The 17,325-nt window shown below is 38.3% G+C and overlaps 1 long non-coding RNA gene across 2 annotated transcripts; it reads right to left on the bottom strand.

Moving 5' to 3' along the window:
* Nucleotides 1–130: 130 nt before the first annotated feature.
* LOC311277607 lies at nucleotides 131–9,869 on the bottom strand. 2 transcript variants are annotated; one of them, XR_014625303.1, is made up of 3 exons: nucleotides 9,741–9,869; nucleotides 1,116–1,420; nucleotides 131–779 (listed from the first exon to the last, which is right to left on the bottom strand). It is a non-coding gene; the product is annotated as an uncharacterized lncRNA (long non-coding RNA). The 2 variants fall into 2 exon arrangements; XR_014625304.1 differs by lacking the exon at nucleotides 9,741–9,869 and adding an exon at nucleotides 8,867–8,977.
* Between the last annotated feature and the right edge of the window lie 7,456 nt (nucleotides 9,870–17,325).

The raw sequence follows: 17,325 nt of genomic DNA, 5'->3' as shown, positions 1-17,325 counted from the left end.
CGTCACGGTCATGCGTTCAACACAGAGAAGAGTCTCACAGGCTTTTAAACAAAAGATAAAGATGTTTCCTCCTCCTTTTGAAAAATTTATATTTATTTTGACATTTCAAAAGTGAATGATTATATGGTCCCTGTGAGTTTTAGTTCAGTTCGCAACTTTTTTTAAACCCCACGGAGGAATTACAAGTAGGACTACAGAGGTGCTTCTGCACAGAGGGGCTTCTACATATAAAAATAATAAATAAAAACCATGAATAAAATAAAATAAAGCATACTCCTTTTTTAACACGTATTATAAAATAATGGGTTACAACCCACCAGCTGAGAAACCTTCCTGCCACATACAGTAGAGGCCATTAAAACAGCAGCACTAGCTTGGAGATTATAAGCAGAGGACAGTCCTGGCGGTAATGGTAAAGGTGGGCCGGTATAGTCACAGCCCCGCATGCTGTTGTTTGTGCCTGCTGTGTTTGAGTTGGGTGATCTTTCCACGCTGCTGACTGCTGAGTGATTGATGATTAGACGCTTTCCTTCCAATGTCTAACACAATTAGAGTGAAGGTCATACTTAATTCTTCAACAACAACCACAACTATCATCGGCAGTGTGTGTGATGGTTTCCACAGAGCACTCTGTCAAACACAGCGCTCAGACTGATCCGGCTAGCACGACAGCTTTCCAAAATGGCTTTTTGCCTCTCCATTCCTCCATCCTTCTCTCATTTTTCCTATTTCCATGGCCTTTTCTCTTCATCTCCAGAGAATATGATTTGTCATGGTGACTGAGAGAGAGAAAGAAAGAAAAAATGTTTACTCCGGGAGCAAAAAAAAAAAAAGTCTCTAACGCCCCTTAATGAATTCTTTTAAAAGAATCGACGCAGTGGCACAGAAAAAGATTAATTTATCACGCCATCAAGCACAAGAACTACTGTTGAGAGGAATGGGTGTAAATTGCAAGGCGATGACAATGCCTGTGTTACAGATGGATTTCTCTGTCTGCGTCTCATATTGAGAAGGGGGGGGGGGGAGGCGGTTGGGGGGAGAGAGGGGAAGAAAAGCAATTTCGTCAGCGTTCGTCAAAACTTTCAGACGGGGGTAATTTTGATCCATTAGCTCACCTCTGTTCGCCTCCACCAATTCTACACGTTTCACTTTTCTCTGCTTAAGATCTTGCTGCGAGAGAGAGAGAGAGAGAGAGAGAGAGAGAGAGAGAGAGAGAGACTCCCTGTGGCCATAAATGCATCTGTTTTCCATAACAACCTACAGGTCCCATCCAGCACAGATGTGGTTTCACTCCATAAATGCTGATTAAGTCATTGTTATATGCCTGAAATTACAAGAGACACCAAACAGCATTAACCTGACAGATTTCTCACTTACACTTTCCTTGTAGTGAGGTTATTCAGCCAATCAGCGAAGGGACCTATAAGAAAAGAGACAGAGTTATGCACTCATGAATATTTATGTCGGGTTATCAGGGAATAGGTACAAAGGAGGTTTACTGATCACACAAATCCAAAAGCTTCTCATTAGAAGAGCATCGCTTTAAGTGCATCCCGAATGCTTGAATGTTAATAGCAGGTCTAGGTTTGAATATTAGCCGAACCAGGATAAATCACCAGGTTCATTACGCCAAAAGCATATACCATTAGTGTGAAAAGCAGGGCCCAAAAAAGGCATAACCCCTTTTATGTTCTGAAAATTAATTCCCATTTCTTGTCTAATCCTTCCAGACCTTTAGTTTTGGGTCGCCTGATTATCATCCCTAATAAAAATAATCTCACGAATTAGCCTGTTTTCATTTCTCGTCTCCCCCGCACACCATAGCAACCACCGCATGGGATTTAAGCAAGAAATCTCCCATCAGGCAAAGCGCACACCAGGTAATGCCGCAGCAGCGCCGGATTGATAAGGACTAGAGAGAGTGCCGCCATTATCTGCGAGGAGCGGCGTGTGTGAAGGATTAGCACGGATCAAGCTTATCCTGGGCTCCGCTGGCCAGCCGGAGAAGCTCTTCCCCTCTTACCTCAGCGCTGCCCAGGGAAAAAGGCCTGGCTCCTTATCCCGACAGAGGGAAGCTTACAGGCTATCACACTTCCTAGAGTCAGCACAATCCAGCACCAAGAGGATGGCGGAGGTGAAAGAATTACTCAGCAGGGCCTGATATGTTTCCGGCTGGCCCGGAATATGCCACAGCAAGGATTATGTTGGGATTTCTGGGAATCCAAGGGATGAGTGTGAATAGTGGTACTATAGACGTAATATATGATGCTTTGGATGGGGTGACGGGCGGATGTATAGAAAGACCCTGCATCCCAATGTGCATACTATCCATCCTAAATAGTATGTAAGATTAGAATAAGTGTGTCCCAAAGCACAGTATGTGGAAAAGGTAATACCGGATGGTCTATTTTTTCAGGAAATGTGGATCCATGCACACTGTAATGGGTAATATTGCCCAAAAACCATTGTGCTTTGGAGGATTCGTTTTAGAACTACAAACACAAATAAAAAACTTCTAAATGTGAGTGAGGGGCTTGATTTATTAAGTCAATATCTAACCTGATATATCTTTTATAAAGATACAAATTGCATAAAAAACATAAGCTGAATGTTCTACTCGTTTCTCTCCAATATGGTTGAAAGACGTTTTTTTATTTTTTATCATTTGAGTAGTGTACATTTAATTAAATAAAATGTAGGGTGCTTATATAAGGGTTTTATATGAGGAGTGCTTATATGTTAACTGTGACAGGATGATTGATAGGCCGGTTTACAGTGACAGCTTGCACTAAACTATGTGAAAAAGCGCAATTTTATAATGTGGAAGTATGTCCAAAAGCTTGACTACTCTGCTATACACCCAAAAGTATTTACTTTCCCTTCTCAAAAAGAGAATACTTTCATTGGGACACAGCAAAAGAATCCCTGCCGCAGTTGAAAATACTGTTATCGTTTATTAATTAAAACATTTCAGGCCTATCGGATTCGTTTTAATAGCATTCAGGACCGCATTTCCACCTACTGTATGAAATGGAAAATGACTTTCTCTTGACTCATAAGATTATTAATGTTAAATTAGCGAAGTGTAAAAAAGAACGATAAAAAACTAAATTGCATGGAAATTTTGTCAGGTGTTCCCAGGAAAGAAATGAAACGGAGAGGAGGGGAGTTAATAAAGAAAACATGTTGTCAGTTTGCAATCTCTCCCACTTCAAACATAATTCAATTTCAGCTATGAAAGGAGATACAGCTTTTAATTAAATTTGTTTTAGTTTTTTACCAAGGTGCAATAGGTGAGAGACCTCAATTATAACATTGTAATTAAAAAAAACCACACGCACAAAAATAAATAAATAAATAAAATGTACAAAATGGAGAAGGAAACTTGAGAAGCGTATGAAGTCGCCACTATCACATTGCTCATATAAGTGGAGGAGAGAATCTAAAATTGAAAGTGACAGTGGAGCCTTTGGAAGGCAGCATTTGATTTCCAAATTATCATATTTTCTCAGTCAATAATGAAAAGCTTATGATAGCTCCTCAGTAGCTGCACCGACAGCCTTTAATAAGATAGGACCAGTGAAGCAGGGGATAGTGCTGAACACAGCTCTGTCTGTACACGCGCACACGCTTGTGTGTGTGTGTGTGTGTGTATGTGTATACGCTCTTATAGCTCAGGTTATGTTCCTTGCAGGTCTAAGATTACAGAGTCTCGGATTTTAATATCTAAGGTATGAAATGGAGATGGCATTTGGTTCTTGATTGAAATTTTAGCAGCTTGAGTATGGAGAATAATTTGATTTTAAAAGGACAAATGCATTTACAGCCGACGGCTGGTTTACGCTAACCTCGTCTGAGGTCACGGCCGCCTCTAAAACAGCTAACGAAAACCATCTCCCATCCCCCAAAACATTGCGCAGGCGATGCTTGTCAACACAAAGGGCTGAAGATAAGCTATAACCCGCGGCACGCAAATGAATTGTAGCGTTTTTAGGGCGAGGCACCCCTCATTGATTTGTGAATGTAATCTCCGGTGATGAGCCGTAGAAGGTGAACGTTTGCATACTGCAGTGATTACGGGCCTAGCCACCGCTGCACACTTCATTAAACAGGGCCGACGGTGAAGCTCGATGGCAGTCTCTGGGATAATTGTCTGAGAGGGGGTCAGAAGAAAAGTTGCAGGTCCCGGGCAGGCGGTCTCAGCGAAGGCCTGCAGGTACGCCAGAGGGGCCAAAGAGCAGCAGGAGAGATTTATCAGGGGAGGCTTCGTTCCTGAAGAATGTGACTTGTAGCGTCGACAACATGAAATGCATTAGCTTCCAGGAAAAGGTCTTTTTCTAATCTTAAAGTTTGTCACACCCTTCAAGGCTGAGATACACAGATGTGACTCATTGATGCTGCTCTTAAAAAAAAACAGAGATGAATTATTCATAGATTACCTCACAAGTCTGCGGGCATGTGTACTCAGAAATATGCTAATATTAACTGACTAGTCAATTTCACTGACTTGATGTATAGTAATCATAAAAAATGGACAATCCAAGCGCATTAACGCTAAACAGGTGAGCGTCAGGAAATTACACAATAAAAGTCTAGCGTAAACTAGCGTATCACAGGGTGGTGGTGATAAAAGAGAGGATTTTGATGTGAAAGTGAATATATATTTAATATACAGAAATAAAGTAGTCCACTCAACTTGTACACTATATTCCAAGTCTTCTGTGGTCATACTATAGTACAAAATGTAAAAAGATAAGCTACAAACAAAGTCAACTCCAAAGGGGGTTATTCTCTATCAATAAACACCGTTTCTGAACTCGAATCTTGAGTATTCCTCATTTAAATAATTCTCACTGAAGGCATATGCAAAAAAGGTGTTAGGCCTACTGTATGTTGAAACTTGCGGTTATGGTAAGGACATTTCCGAATCACGCACAAAGCAGTTGACCAATCACAACACACTGGTCCACCTGACCAGAGTACATTGTGCTTTTCAGAGGGAGGGGCTTCATAGAGATAGGAACTAAACAGAACGTTAGTGACAGACTAGGGAGGGAGGTGCTGCATCAATGTAAAATAAGTGAGAAATAAGCTGTTTTTTGAACATTCAAGCATGAAAACCCATTCTAGTAGACCCCAAAACCAAAATCAAGACTTTGCACAATGGCATAATACTAAGTATTCAGTAATGATTTAACATTTTTGGTCCGTTTCTATCCAAAACTATTGCATTGGCTTTAGACTACCTGTAATTTAATGCATGAGCCATGTTTACCAGTTTAATTATATTTTATTGAGCTTTAGCACCCTTTCTGAGATTGAAATCTCCAATCCCTATTCATTGCATGGAAAAGAGCTGAGAATATTATGATGTATTCACATGTGAATATGACTACAGAGTTTACTAAGCTATATAAAAACTATTTCTCGAAATAAACGTGGCTTGTGTTCAGTAATCACAAATGGACTTGGTGAACACTGCCAAACACCAAACATGTCACAGCAGCACAACTAGCCCCTCTGTAAAGAGATTACTGCCCTCTTTTGAAAGAGCAATCCACCTTGACCATCTCAGCAGCCTGACAAGGACATCAAACAATCAGTGCAAGACCAACTGTTAATGGCCACATAAACATTATTGATGCCTCCAACAGCTCGTGATTTATGAGGCCAAAACTATATTACATGTGTAAGAGAAAGCCTCATTAGAATTTGCCTTCTACTCGCTGACAGAAACTACCCATTTATGAAAAGCAGGCAGTGCCCTGTCCTTCCTACTAACCTTTTTCTCGAACAGAGAGACAAAAGAACAGAGGGAGTGATAGGGAGAGAACGAGAGAGGGATAGACTCAGAGAGGATCTAACATTTAAAGACAGCCCGGCAGTGGGAGGCTGCGTCTTATCGCGCGCATAGACTGTCAGGGCATCTCTGACCCTCTCATTAGATATGCAAGCGCATTAGCCGGGACGGCTGTCTGCTAAAGGTCAGGCAGGGAGGATGTTGGGACGCATGGAAGGAGAGGCACAATCTTCAGCCTCACCCCTTTGAACTTCAATCACTCCGGCCAGCGCTTAATAGGCCTCTGGGGAGGTTCAAAGCGAGCAAGATGGTGGAGGGAGGCAAAGAAATGTAAAGGGACATCACGCTACCTTGACATTTTAATTAAGAATCTGCCATTAACATGCACGGAATTGTGGGGGAAAAAAGACACCTAATGTAAATTCATGAAATACTAGGAACAGTGTAGATGGGCTTCCTTTTTTTGTAAACATGAACCATGACCTGAGAAGAAAAAACAGGGAGAGAAGCGATAAGAAAATGTTTTGAAAGGGTAAATTAAGGAAAGCAGACAGCATAAAATTTGGAGACAGAAGCAATGATTTTCCCAACCATTTATGTGCATTATTTGTGCATAGATTTTCTATGACATCTTCAAAATCACTGATAAAGATGAAAAACCGCACTCTCAAGGTATAATTTCATAAATTTATTGTAACCATGTCCACACAGACGCGTTTCGGCCTAAGCCATCATCAGTGTGTATCTTCAAAATCACTGCCAACACAGGCAGTGAAATGATTAGTCATGCTTCTACTTTTATAATAGTGCTTGAGCAATTACATTAGAACAGGGGTTTTCAACTAGGGTCTGGGGACCCCCAATGGAAAAATAAATAAATAAAAATAAAATAAATTAAATTAAATGAAAAATATTAAATAAATGAAAAATAAATAAAATAAAATAAAATCCATTCTGCTTTCAAAAGATTGTTGAAAATCATGACATGAATCATCATTATTTTATTCCATTGACATTCATAGTTTGATTTTCAATACTTAATAGAGGTTAAATATTTTTCAACTATTTTAAAAAAATTATTATTCCGCTGCATTACAGGACTGGAATTAACAGCCAAAAAAAAAACAACTTAACACCACATAGCCACACAAACTCATGCGCATGTACAACACTTAAATACAGGCATATCTTCCAATCGCCTTCAACTTTTCTAGAAATTACGGTCGCACCTTAGACACTGAACTCAATAGACTTTCCTTTAGTTCCTATTTTGACAAATCCCATCTTGAGCTATGAAGAAAGAAGCAGGTATTGATCCAGGGGGCACCTAATTTATCACGCTGCCTGAAATCCTGAAAAAAAATATTTGACCAAGGGGGTTATTCAATACCATTTTCTCCATCTATCCGCAGAATTAAACCAGTCTTTTTTTCTAGCAAAAAGTGAGTGATGACAGCTGTCAGACAGATGAGATTTGTGACAGAAATTCTCTCTCTCTTTCTTTCCTTTCCTCTCCACTGGCTTCATTTTCAACATGAATAGACTTTCAGGCACCAAGCTATTGACACAGAGATATGCGCACGGTGTCGTTCAAACGTACAAGAAATCCCACACATGGAACAGTATCAAAGCAATTACCTTTACTATAGAGCACTACATGAAAGCATGGGCTAAAGTGCTCTCACACAAACACATTTCACAGAGACACAATGGGACAAAGTGCTTGAATAAAAGTATTAAGCAATAGAACAATTTCCATATCAATATTTAGAGCAACACCAAAACCTTGTTGCTCTGCATTTGCTTGGGTGATCTAGGTGGTTGCTAAGACAATGATAAGTGGTTACTAGGGTGTTTTGGGTGGTTACTTGCTGGTCCAAGTCAAAAGATACCACCATCAAGTCTCTAAAATATTCAGAAGATATGGCTTGGGTTTCCTCTTCAATGCAAGTCTAATGGATTTCTTTCTATTTGTTTTTAGAAATTCAAATCACAAAAAAAGGCCAAGAATCCTCAAATATGATATTTCTATTGTGAGGTACAATTTCTAAAACACAAAGGTAAGAGGCATTAGCAAATAATCACAAATGATGTATGTATATATTTTTTTTTTTTTTTGAAAGTATACGTTAAGATTTCTGTTTTGGTTTTCTAAAAGAAATATTATTAAATTCATAAATTAATATCAATGTATTTAAATTATACTATAATACTATTAATATAATATACAAATTAAGCTAAATTTGATAATATAAACAATATCAAATTTGGCAAAAGTAAGTAAGTAAGTAAATAAATAAATAAATAAATAAATAAAGGCCACCCTTTAGATTAGGGTCCAATTCTCACTATTAACAAACTATAAACTACGACTTTTCCCTCAATAAACTCCTAAATACTGCTTATTAATGGTTAGTAAGGTAGTTTAGGTTTAAGTTTAGGTATTGTGTAGGATTAAGGGATGTAGAATATGGTCACGCAGAATAAGGCATTAATGTGTGCTTTATAAGTACTAATAAACAGCCAATATCCGACTAATATGCATGCTAATAAGCAACTAGTTAATAGTGAGAATTGCACTATGTCTATGTGTGTACTACTATGTGTGTGTCAAACTGACGTCACAAACTACCTTGTAACCAATCACGTCAACGAGTGGATCTCTGAGCTGGTGTGAGTGAGTGGAGGCGGGGCTAAATTTCATATTCATAGAACCGTGTATGCTAAATGAGGCAAGGGGTGTAGAGTTACATTCAAGCAATTATAAGGCATGAATCCTTCTTTTTTTCAAGGAAAAAACATTTAAATATGTAATTTTGGTGATCAAAGATGAGTTTTAAAGGATAAAATGATTGACTACAGGGGGACTTTACAACTGTCATTCACACCTGTGATGTCATTGTTAATATAGTGCCTATCTTTGCAATGCAAATGAGCCTAGAGTTATGAGAATGGAGCGAACTATTACAGCATAAGTATAATCATGTATACGTATTGTCAGGGAGGGAATCTATTAGAGTAACCTTGTAGGGCGGGGGAAATAAGAGGATAGATAGGGCAACTCACCTCCCTGATGGGTTTTGTGGTTTTGGGAGGTCCATAACTCAAAGCCCTGGTACTCACAAGGTAACAGGGGAATGCAAACAGGAACGATGGGAGCTGGAAGCATCGTCTCCGTGGCCCAAAGTTATCTCTTGCATCCCAGGTCCCAATACATTACGATGAACTACCGTAACTGTCCTGCCCGTGGCTGCAAACTGTGGCTTCTGTTGCATGCTCATCATTAAAGAGATAGCAAAGCGCTATCGGGAAACATAGAAGCCCCTGCAGCGAAGATCACTTGGATCTTGTAAAGGGGAAGAGAACAAGCAGAAAGAAACTACACAAAATCAGAGCAGATGTAAATAAAATGCAATTTGATTTGAAGTGTTTTTCAATCACAGGACATTTTGTTCAATCCCTTTTATTGCTGTCGCTACACCTGTGTGAGGAACACAAAGGCTTTTTTCTCGGGTGTCGCTGGTAAAGGCAAACGCTAGTTCTATTCTCCGTGTGAGGCTGTGTACAAATAAACTGCACGATGATCGGCTGTCAAAACGGCAAATCGTGCAAACTAAGCATGCGAATTTGAATTTGTTTGTGTCACAGCGCGTGCGGGGGCATTCCTGGAAACAATAGCAGGCACGGCGAAGAAACAATCAGAGCCCGAGTCGCGTCTCCAGTCAAGAGATTGTTCTATTGTTTTCTATCAAGCTCGCATTGTATTTTCCAGCATGGAGACAACTTTCTTTTCTTTTTTCTTTTCTTTTTTCAATATTTCAAGAGAAGTGAAGGAACTGTTTCCTGTCCTGCTCCATTAGACACGAATTGTTTCGGGGGGGGGGGGAGGAAATTGGTTTGAAAATTGTGTTGTTTATTGTTCAAAGAAAAACACGCATACCGTAGAGAGAGGACCGGGTCTCGAGATGTCCTCTGGGCGCAGGTTCGACTGGAATCTGTTATGAAATGTTCAACCCTGGGAAACATTCAGAAAATTGATTGGTAATTGAACAAAGCATTTTCAAGACAAATGTTCTGGTGAATGACCATACGTATAATGTGTTCGGAGGTAAGAAACTGACTGAGGCGTAACGGAACAGCATTCATGGAGGCCCTAACATAATAGCAACACTGTTCCTCATACTGTATGTATCTGCAAGCCATATGAGTCTCTCTCTGGGTTTGGCAAAATACTCTGCAGTATCTGAAAGCAAGATAATTACGGACACAGTTACCAGACCAAGAAGTTCAGCGTAAGGTGAGATCTGATAAGCAGCATATTATGTGTGTTTTTTTTTTTCTAAAGAATTGTGATGAACCTATTGTTGAACAGCAGTAAAGAGGGTGAGGAAACCAAGGCTATTCATGTGCATTTGATAATAGATTCTAATTACATAAAAGCCACGTGTCACACTTTTGTCTCATAATTGCGCCTATTGTGCCATATCTGAGTAAAATGTACTCAGTCGCACGCTCATAGTCTGTTATTGTGACCATCTCTTTTCATGTCATCATAACAGGTCACCAGACAAAGGAGAACATTATCGAGCAGAGGAAGAAAGCCTGCACAGGCATGCAATATTATGAAATGTTTTTTAGTCTTTACCAATATAATAATAATAATAATAATAATAATTATATCAATATTGATAAGAATATCAATAAAAATTATGATACTATTTATTAGTTGTTAGTTTTTAGTCTTTACAAATATAATATAATAATAACAAATGTATTATTATTATTATTATTACCTAACAAAAAATAGAGCAATATAAGTAATAATAATTAATAATAACAATTATTATTATTATTAACACATGACAAAAGAGAGCAACAACAATAATACAAATAATAATTTTTATTATCATCATCATGATTATTTTGTTGTTTTTTAGTCTGTAAAAATATAATAATAATAATAATAATACGGTTTAATAGTAATTGTTGTTATCAATATTATCATTATTATTAATATTATACATGCCACCTGACAAAAGAGAGCATTACAGAGTAAAAGAAGAAAGACTCCACAGGCATACAATATTATGAAATGTTCAACACAGATGATCATGGACACGGCTGTCAATCTTTTAAAAAACATTTATTAAATCAAATTCCATGATATGCATGATGATTATTATGTACCCAATGATGTATTCACTGAATCACTGATTTTTATTTATTTTCTCCTGAAGTATTCTCCTGAAAACTCTTCTCATAGTGACTGCCTATGAATGACAGAATTATATTTATGCATGTTATGGATCCTTATTGCTATCAAATATAATCGTTCAAAGTAGGATATTCAATATTGTAGCGCAGAGACGCAAACTAATTACAGAACACATCTCCTGTAAAATGACTAATCTCACAGATAGCCCGCAGTGCAGCCACATTTTTTGCTATTTTACTTGATCCCAAAAGTAATTACATTTCCCTCTAGATAGAGAGAGTGGGGGAGAAGAGAGAGAGAAAGATAGAGAGAGCTAAAGTTACAGTGGGAACTGCTAAGCCACTCCTCTAACCAGATATGACCTTCATTTGAAAAATGACATCTGAAGACTCAATTACGCCGATAAGCATTATTAGCCTTGTTTGGATGGTGGATATGTTTGATAAGTTAAAACCTTCATATAGGTATTTAATATACTGAGCAATACCATTATGAAACTACACGTTAAAGTGTCATACAGTATCTTTCTTTTTTACAATGATTTGTACATCAAATGACAAAGCTCGATTCATGCAGTAATAAGCATAGGTATGTTTGAAAGGACTTTTTTTTTTTTAAACAAACCCTTTTGATCGCATAATGGCTTTGCTTGACACTCAGACAAATAATAAGCTTTCCTAAGAAATAATATAATGTTATAAAGTATATAAACCATGTAATTTATGTAATGTAAAGCAAACCATCTGAATTGACCTGTTAAAACCACGTCCTGGATAAGAGTATAAGGCACTTTCACACTGGTTTTCCACTGGTCACACAGGTCAACCTGCAACAATAGACATTTTAACCAGTTTGTGCAAGTAACAAATTAATGTTGCCGGTCTTAATATGGTCCAAACTGGTTTAAGCTGTATTTTCTATAAAAATATAAACAAATATATAGATGAATATATAAATATAAATAATAATCTATATATATACATATTTAAATGTATTAATTACAAATGTTCGTATGGTAAAGTTTTATTCAAGTCAAAATATTATTTAAAAATGATCGACAATTTGACAATTTCCATGTTTGTGTGAACTATCCCTTTAAGTTGCATGTGTAACATGGATTCATTCTCAAAATCATTTTATTATTATTGTGGTAGAAATTACCAATTACCATTATTAGCCTTGTTTGGATGGTGGATATGTAAATAATGATGAATATGTATTTTTATTATATTTATTTTCATATTTTCATTTTTTTCATCATAAATATTTTTTTTATATCATTACCATAATTGCTAGCGACTAATTAAGGTTTCTTGGCATTGGAAAGGACATACTGTCCACCCTTAAATCTACACTAACACTTTCTACATCTCATGAAACACACACACACACCAACTAATTTGTGGTATCCAGACGGAAATACAAGTATATCTGTTGTTCTAACATGTTTGGACTGTCAAGAGCGCTTGTTTCTCCCCCAGCACCTTCCCTTCCTGGGTCTGGGCTAGTGAGAGTCTCCTGCTGGGGCAGAGACTGTCAGAGCTAGAGGTCTTCACATGGGTGGATGTGATTGACCTTGACAGGCTGTTTGTTCATCTTCCACCTGGGTACGCTCACCCATCCCTGGCCCCACAGGCATGAGAACTCTGCTTGGCTCTGACCATCTCCCTTACTGAGAAAACCTTAAACTTTAAAGTCTACAAAAAGATTTCAACTGTTGTTGCCCAGGAAAATCCAGATGGAAAAATTTTAAACACATTGACCTTCTGTATCTTTTGAAAACAAGTTGTCACAGTGGAACCTGCCATTAAACAGCTGATTATATAATCTTTTATAATAAATTCTGCAAGCAGCCTATAAACAGCTGATTAAAGGCTGCTTGCAATATTTATCATAAATGATTTATCTGTGCATATCATTATTTTAATGTGCCCTCATAGTCTTAATCAAAACCCCTTCATCTCGCAGCGACCCTTCTCTGATGACGTGTTTACTGGCGCGAGGGCGGGACAACCTCTGTCACACACATGAGATCGACCAATAGCAGACCACAAACATCTAACATCAAATCAATTCCCAATGGACAAAATCAAGTTTGGCATTTTTCTTGTCCGAGAAAACTGGATAAACATTTCAGAATATATGGAAGATGAGACAATCGCAACTTCCGTTTCACTGACACTTTAACGATAATGATAAGATTGAACTGGTAACAAAATATATAAAAATATAAATTGGAAGGTTTGACCAATATATATTTACTCAAAATTCAGATATTTAATTATTTACAATAAATATAAACACTCATTAAATACACGATTGCATACATTTGTAGCATTTATAATACATGTGATGACAACCTGCCAATAAAAAGTGATTTTCAGTCATCTTTGCAGGAACGCAATATGAAGACAGTACAAAGGAACATTTATACACTCACCTAAAGGATTATTAGGAACACCATACTAATACTGTGTTTGACCCCTTTTCGCCTTCAGAACTGCCTTAATTCTACGTGGCATTGATTCAACAAGGTGCTGAAAGCATTCTTTAGAAATGTTGGCCCATATTGATAGGATAGCATCTTGCAGTTGATGGAGATTTGTGGGATGCACATCCAGGGCACGAAGCTCCAGTTCCACCACATCCCAAAGATGCTCTATTGGGTTGAGATCTGGTGACTGTGGGGGCCATTTTAGTACAGTGAACTCATTGTCATGTTCAAGAAACCAATTTGAAATGATTCGAGCTTTGTGACATGGTGCATTATCCTGCTGGAAGTAGCCATCAGAGGATGGGTACATGGTGGTCATAAAGGGATGGACATGGTCAGAAACAATGCTCAGGTAGGCCGTGGCATTTAAACGATGCCCAGTTGGCACTAAGGGGCCTAAAGTGTGCCAAGAAAACATCCCCCACACCATTACACCACCACCAGCCTGCACAGTGGTAACAAGGCATGATGGATCCATGTTCTCATTCTGTTTACGCCAAATTCTGACTCTACCATCTGAATGTCTCAACAGAAATCGAGACTCATCAGACCAGGCAACATTTTTCCAGTCTTCAACTGTCCAATTTTGGTGAGCTCGTGCAAATTGTAGCCTCTTTTTCCTATTTGTAGTGGAGATGAGTGGTACCCGGTGGGGTCTTCTGCTGTTGTAGCCCATCCGCCTCAAGGTTGTGCGTGTTGTGGCTTCACAAATGCTTTGCTGCATACCTCGGTTGTAAAGAGTGGTTATTTCAGTCAAAGTTGCTCTTCTATCAGCTTGAATCAGTCGGCCCATTCTCCTCTGACCTCTAGCATCAACAAGGCATTTTCGCCCACAGGACTGCCGCATACTGGATGTTTTTCCCTTTTCACACCATTCTTTGTAAACCCTAGAAATGGTTGTGCGTGAAAATCCCAGAAACTGAGCAGATTGTGAAATACTCAGACTGGCCCGTCTGGCACCAACAACCATGCCACGCTCAAAATTGCTTAAATCACCTTTCTTTCCCATTCTGACATTCAGTTTGGATTTCAGGAGATTTTCTTGACCAGGACCACACCCCTAAATGCATTGAAGCAACTGCCATGTGATTGGTTGATTAGATAATTGCATTAATGAGAAATTGAACAGGTGTTCCTAATAATCCTGTATTTAGCAACACTATGAGCAACACTATGAGAGTATATAGCAGAAACAACAATGCTGGTATAACCATAGATATCTATGGGTACAAAATGCTTTACTTGACTAAACGTGCGTCATTGTTTTCAAGTACCTCCGTTGTCACAGTCCACACTACAACGCAAAAACAGCGTTTTCAAATATCTCCGTCTTTATTGACAAAAAAACTATCTCAATATGTACGGAAGGCCAAATAAGAGTGAAAAGAAGTGTATTTTCAAACGAAAACATATTAGTGTGGACAAGGCCTAAATGTATGCTTGTATGTAGGTTTCAATTTATTAACTTTTTTATATAACAGCTAAAGCAAAAATTATGATATATTTTTAGTTTGTAGGTATTTGATAAGAAAAAAAAACCAAAACATTTGTGTAACCAGAATTCTGACAATGTCCCTGTGTGACAACTAGTCCTGGTCTCTCCTATATTTGTGTGAATAGAGTCACAAAGCCACTAGCTCTCTGAGAACCACTCCTTTGTCTTTTTACTAAAACTCTTGATGTAATAGGTTTCTCATGAAAGCACACCAATTTGTGCACTTCATAGAAATATATTGTTAGTGTGACTCAATCATTGCACAAAAAAAAGGTCTTAAATTGGTGGTTTCATGTGTGACTGGTGTAACAGGGATGTCATTGCGCCTGGAGAGACCGTGATGGAGTGTCATACAGTGGTAACACAGCACAGCTGCATTAAAGACCAGCCCTAATGAGAATAAATGTTCCACAGCACATGTCAAGGTTCATTGTATTGCCACACAGGCCACATCATTTAGCTAGGGGAACGCAAACACACAGGAGGGGGCACAACAGGACCTATGCCTTATTAGTGGTGCTTGCTAAGGGAAGCATCACTACTATTGCTCATACTAAAGGTTAGGGTTTCAGGAAACTCTTAATGCTAAGTATTAAACTTCACCGCGTTTCTACTTTCAGATTTTTACTACAAACAATTGGTTTCACCAACCACTCAAAACCAAAACAAATAGTGTTCCAACCAATCACCGACAGGGGGAGGGTGTTGTGAGGTTTTGAGCCAGCTTCTTCTTCAGCTCCGACTTCGCGTGCAGCCGTGCACGAGCACAAAACCTCACAACACCCTCCCCCTGTCGGTGATTGGTTGGAACACTATTTGTTTTGGTTTTGAGTGGTTGGTGAAACCAATTGTTTTTGTGTGCAGATCTCAGAGCCTAGGCTGCCTACAGAGACGCGGTTTTATGACGGCATGCTTATGGGACGGGCAGCTAGCGGATCGTTAGGAAAGATTAGATGAATGTGATAAAAAAAATTTGGGCCTGAAATCACTGATACAACCTTTAAAATATTTGTAGAATATTTAAAATATTTTAGTCAAAACGTTTACTTTTTTTCCGTTTTTTAATCATAAAAAATAATTTTATTATAATTTCATATACATTTTTTATATATATATATTTTTTAGGACTTTACAGAACTGTTATCAACAATTTCCTCAGAGTTTGACTGTTTTGCTATTGCTGGGGATTTTAATATTCACATAGATAATGCAGAATCCAATACGGCAAAAAAAGCATAACTGTTTTAAATACTTTTGCTCTGACTCAACATGTACACGGACCCACACACAATCGTGGACACACTCTAGATTTACTTATCAGTAAGGGTCTAAACATTTCATCGATTGTTATTAAGACGTAGCACTGTCTGATCATTTCTGCATTTTCTTTGATATATTGATCTCTCCTACTATTGAAGCTAGATCTGTGTCTGTCAAGAAGAGAGGCTTAAATGAGAACACTAGTGGTGTGCTATTTATGAAGGCCATATGTTTAACACCAAGCATATCTGCGGACTCTGTTGATTCTCTCCTGTTGAGTCCTTTAATGTCATTTTTTCCCCTTACATTACTTTTACTTTTATACTTTAAGTAGTTTTGAAACCAGTACTTTTACTTGAGTAAAAAGCTTGAGTTGATACTTCAACTTCTACAGAAGTATTTTTAAACCCTTGTATCTATAGTTCTACCTGAGTAATGAATGTGAATACTTTTGACCCACTATTGAAGATCATAAAAAAATATTATGAGACATATAGATATTTTATATCTATGTCATCCAGCAACTCTAGTTACCCTTCCTTCTCAAGCTCGCTTTAACTCGTTCTCTCTCTCTCCATCTCTTTCCTGTCTTTTTTGCTCGGACAGTCTCCTGTTTTCAGCTGGAGGCAGAGTTCTGTCTGTAAACCTCTGGAGACGCGCTCTTTCTCTCTCACTCGTTTCTCTCGCTCTGTCTCTCTGACAACTGCTGCAGGGGTAAAGGCCCGTTGTGTTTCTTGGTGTTTGTTTTAGGAGGCTGCATGTTAAGTGACCTGTCCATCCAAAACACTCTCTCCATCTGATCTCTCTTTACATCTCAGTCAAACGCTCAGCATGGACAGCGGTATTCATTAATATAGTAACAACCTATATGACACACTTGCATAACCCCAAACCTAGCACGTGCGCACACACACACATGAAACCCAGCAGCAATGAAACAGAACACCTCCGGAAAGCAGTTTGTGTCACACTCTCTGTACACCCTAAGGAAGTTCATAGTACAGTGGAGAGATAGAGACGTTCGCTAAACTGTAAACAGCAGATTAGATGCGTGAAGAAAA

Source organism: Rutilus rutilus (assembly GCF_951802725.1).
Source record: "Rutilus rutilus genome assembly, chromosome: 18".
Classification (NCBI taxonomy): Eukaryota; Metazoa; Chordata; class Actinopteri; order Cypriniformes; family Leuciscidae; genus Rutilus; species Rutilus rutilus.
The sequence above is the reverse complement of the archived record's forward strand: the minus strand, read 5'-3'. Positions and strand labels throughout refer to the sequence as shown.